The sequence below is a fragment of the Centruroides sculpturatus genome, unplaced genomic scaffold, assembly GCF_000671375.1.
Source record: "Centruroides sculpturatus isolate CEXI.00-Female unplaced genomic scaffold, Cexi_2.0 scaffold2251, whole genome shotgun sequence".
Taxonomy (NCBI): Eukaryota; Metazoa; Arthropoda; class Arachnida; order Scorpiones; family Buthidae; genus Centruroides; species Centruroides sculpturatus.
The window spans coordinates 50,460-55,487 of record NW_019386372.1 but is presented as its reverse complement, the minus strand read 5'-3'; the positions used below and the strand labels follow the sequence as shown (position 1 = coordinate 55,487).

The 5,028-nt window shown below is 32.7% G+C and overlaps 1 long non-coding RNA gene across 1 annotated transcript in view; it reads left to right on the top strand.

Annotated features, from left to right (window-relative positions):
• The first annotated feature begins 293 nt into the window (after positions 1-293).
• Positions 294-5,028, top strand: part of LOC111614717 — a 14,085-nt gene continuing 9,350 nt past the window's right edge. Inside the window, exon 1 of the long non-coding RNA XR_002754981.1 lies at positions 294-593. This is a non-coding gene — a long non-coding RNA (uncharacterized LOC111614717). The remainder of the gene's footprint in view (positions 594-5,028) is intronic.

Genomic DNA, 5,028 nt, shown 5'->3' with positions numbered 1-5,028 from the left:
TAATCCTTATTTAAAATGGAATGATATTTTAATATTGCTATTAACGATGTCTTCAAACTTCAGCGAATTCTTCTGCGAAAAGAATAAGTTATCAGGAACATGTCAGATGCGAAGCGAGAGGGTGGTCACGTGACCGGATAACATCGAGAAGTCACGTGACACGCTTCGTGCGCGTCCAATGTGCCGCCCCGCGACGAAAACAAGCTTAAGCAATGGCGTCTCAGACGGGACATGATCGGTAAGTAGTCCTATGATATTTTGTTTATAGTACTTTATATACGGATCGCTCGGGAAAATGTTATGCGTTTTCTGAATGTCTATTAAATATACCTTCGTTTAAAGAAAAATAACTTTAAAAATTCATATTCCCTTAAACTGTATAATTACCAGCCATTTTGTTGTAAACTAATTGGTCAAAATGTCAGCGAAAGTAAGAGTAGGGATGAGGTCATGCTCGGTTAACACATTCGACTTTACAAACGTATCGTATATATTGAATTTCTTCTGTAATGAATTTATATGAAGAAGTAAAAGAAAGGATGATTTAATAAGACGAAACAAGGAAGACAAAAGTTTATTGCGTCAGACATTTGGTAAGTCTTATTCTTTGTTCATTTTACTTTAATGTTTTTAATGCATAAACCAAGTGTCTTGCGAGAAGCATCAAATTCTCGTAACTATTGTATCAACTAACAAGAAACTTGTGGAAGCTGTCATTTTGGGTTTTTCGTTGGTTAAGTCGTGAAATTTTCTGTTCGTTAGTTGTAACGTGTCATTAAAATCCGCCATATTGGTTCGAAGTACTACGTTGGTTCTTGTATATTTCGAATGCAGTAATTTGTTTTTAAATCCTATAAAGCTGCCTAGAAGTTAGTAAATACATTTTACAACAGATAAACGTAAAAATGTAGTCATTAAAATACTTATGTTAATATTTAGCTGCTTGTTATATACGACAAAATTATGATAATACTCGATACTTAATTAATAACAAAACTGTAGATCAGATCTGAATTGCATCTATATTATGTTATTGAAACGAAAATATATATATCCTATGTGTAAAATGTAGTACAAAGAAAATGAATTATATAATTTTTGTAATTTTCATACAATTGTTCAGGCCAGTTTTTTTTAAATACATAGTATTTGTATTTTACTTTTGGGTTTTTAAAATAGTTTTATAAAGCTTATATAATACATTAAATATGAATTACATATAAATTTTTACAGTAAAATGCTTTTCTCATATCTTTTTTCTTGCATGTCACTTAGTCTACTTTAGTACTATTTGGGTTTTAATGTTTGATATATCACTATTTTGCTTCATTGTTCTTAAATGTGTTTTTTATATATTTTTGTATATATTTTGATATTTCATGTAATATAGTAAATACTTTTATTAATCATTCCAAACTTATAGATTCTTGGACTATGTCTTGTATTGTTGTGATAAAATACTTCAGTACAATATCTGAATTGAAAATAATATATACTAAAACTTCAAGAAATCAAAAATTTTTAATGATTCAGAACTTTGAACTGAAGAACTTACTTGATTTTATAATTAACAAATGAATTTCTGAAATTTATTCAGTTATCTGCAGATATTTCTATTGAATTGTATTCTTTATTCATAAGTTTCTAGGTTTTTCTCCAATTATCTGTAGATAAAATAAATGAGTATTTTTAGGAATGTCTGAAAACTACAGTGTTTCATATAATTTATTTGTAATTTATTATTTTTAAATTTCATTCTGTTAGTTGTAAACATCTTTTAATGCATTCCTCACAATAACAATACAAAGGTGGTCTACTAGTACTTTCAACCTTATAGAAATGTCATCTCCAGATGAACAAAAAATATAATTTAAAATTTATATAAAACTTTTATATGCAGTGGCACATTATCCTATGGGCAAAAGGGGCAATTGCCGGTACCCCAAAACAGTCTTTTTTCAGAAAACATTTCTCCCCAAAGAAAAATGTCTGAAGTCAGCACTGTACATGGGGCCATCTAATTCAAATTTTCCTGGGCCCAAGAAGCTATAACATATCGTTTTTCATCAAAAGATAAAGATGTGCCTAAAATTGAAAGTGAGTATTATATTTTGTGTGAGTTTATTTCCAGATGAACAAAAAATATAATTTAAAATTTATATAAAACTTTTATATGCAGTGGCACATTATCCTATGGGCAAAAGGGGCAATTGCCAGTACCCCAAAACAGTCTTTTTTCGGAAAACATTTCTCCCCAAAGAAAAATGTCTGAAGTCGTCAGCACTGTACATGGGGCCATCTAATTCAAATTTTCCTGGGTTCAAGAAGCTATAACAGCAGAGTTTTTATATAAATGATTTTTAAATATTAGTACCCTGTATTAGGCTGAATGCATTAAATGCATCTTAGAAGTCATGTTGAATCCAGTTTGTTTAGAATGTATCCTTCAAATTTATTATGCAGATACCTGAAGTTTTCAGTTAAATAATGCTAGATATTTGGCTTTTGATGGTTCAGATTCTTTCGAAAAAGGATATACAATGAAATATTTTCCTAGAGATTCTTTTTGGACAGAAGTTTGATAATACAAAAGAATGCCAGGAAAATTTGAAACCTTCAAATAGTTCTCCTTTGTAAGAAATTCATTTGAGTCTCAAATATGGGAGAAAATAAGAGTTGTTAGAAAATGTATCAAAAAAGGAGTGATGAAAAAGTTGAATGAGTTTTCATCTGATGATCTTGATGTAATTAAAGAATCTACAAAAGAAAATGATAGTTATTATACCAGAAAATTTGTTGAAAATAAGCCTCTAAACATGCACAGACTAATTTCTTATATATTTGGCTAATTAATAGTGTAGAAAAAAATTCAAAAATGTAGAAATACATTGCATCAATGGGATCCAAAAGAAATTTTCTTTCATGATATTCAAAACTAGTTGAAATTGAAAGCTTTAAAAAGTTGTTAATGTTTATTTTTTTTCTGGAAGATATCTTCCAGTAATGTAAGGTCTGTCCCAAAAGTTTAGGTAAATTTCAAAAATTACATCAAAAAACATTTTTAATGGTTAATTGTGCTTCCATTATTTTTAATAACATAATACACACGACATTGAATTCACAAGAATTTGTTACAATTGTGGTTTCAAGTTAAATCATGAATCCTCAATTGCACATTTTAAGTTCCGTAACATTGGAAAACTGACAGCCACCTTTCTTGTCATGATCCCCATAAGTTTTCTGTTGGGTTTAAGTCAGAACATCTTGTGGGCCATTTCATAACATTCACATTTTGATTCTGAAGCCATTTTTTGGTTGAATTTGAACAATGAATGGAAGCATTGTCCTGTTGAAATGTCTAATTTGGAAAACCCATCATTTCTGCTATAGGAAAGAGATGTTTCTAAGGTTGTGTTCTGAAGTATGACCAGATGAAAATTCAAGAATGAATGAATGAAAGTAATCTTTTTTTTACTTGTTTAAATATAAGTTTATTGGCAAGCGCCAAATCCGACAGATGGCGCTGTTTTTGAGACAAGATGGCTGCCGAAAGAGGTAAGGAACCTACCACGTGTTTGTTCAGTGCCTGAGCCGATTCAGTTTCTATCGGTGACGACTACTGCGAGGATCAAATGGAGAACAAATCATTGAATTCATGTTAAATTCTAGACTACCAGTATATCGGCGACAGGAAACGTTGTTTTGTAGAAGGTGAAGCCGTTTTGGATGCTGGGCACATCGTATTTTGTGGATTAAACTCTAACAACAACACCGAAGTTCATGTTGTTACTTTAGTGTTCTCAGATATTGGCATTTTAATACATCTCAATTACAGGAAAAATGCACGTGCAAAGCGGGCTGTCTGCTTTTTGTAAACATGTGATAGCATATTTGTTACACGTTAACAGGTGAGAAGTATTTAAATATTTTAAGCAGTATACACCATGTTCCAATATAAAAACTGTTTTATTTATCATAATAGTTAAAATTAGTGCCAATCTGAAGGCTACCCTGATGAGTCATTCAGCATTTATACGACATAGGCCAGTCAAAAGTTTGTACCATACATTACTGGTATGTTTTGTGTGTGTATGTACTGTACAGTACGTCTCATATATCCAAAACGGCTTCACCTTCTACAAAACAACGTTTCCTGTCGCCGATATACTGGTAGTCTAGAATTTAACATGAATTCAATGATTTGTTCTCCATTTGATCCTCGCAGTAGTCGTCACCGATAGAAACTGAATCGGCTCAGGCACTGAACAAACACGTGGTAGGTTCCTTACCTCTTTCGGCAGCCATCTTGGCTCAAAAACAGCGCCCTCTGTCGGATTTGGCGCTTGCCAATAGAATTTTGAAATGAAAGCTAAGCCTTATAGGAAATCTAACAAAGAGAAAATTTGGGTTAAACAATTTCTTTTTTGTAGTAATTTAAGATTGTATGTATTAGTTTCTTAGTTGTTGGGATCTTAGGGTGTAAAGATCTCTAATCGTAAAATCGCTGTTTATTATCTAACAAAGAAACTGTTATAACGGTCGGACTAGACACCGGTCACGTCCTGTTCATCTAACTGACCCAAACAAAAAGACATCCCCGAATCGCGCACCCACACGTAGTTGTGTGGCCGTCGGCCATAGTTTTATATATATTTTTGTTAATTTTAGTTAGGCTTAGTATCTCCTCTGTTCTTTTGTCTTAACTTTCTAGAACTTTCTCCCTTAATCCCTATTCCCTCGGGTGACATCACCGATTCTGTGAAACAATGTCAAGAAGACAAAAGGAGCAATAACCCCCTGGAGAGGAGGCGAGGTGAAAGAAAGGAGAAGTGGCTGCGATTTCGTCGAGAAAGGACGAAAACGAGTGTGGTCCTGACCGAGGGGTCGAGCAAGAAGTAAGAAACCTTGCGATAGAAAACCGAAGGAGGATCATACCCTGATCGCATAGTGAGAGATCAGAGGTATCAGAACCTTGTAAGACGGCTGAATTATAGAGGAACGTAGGGCAATTGCTAAAGAAATCGAGTT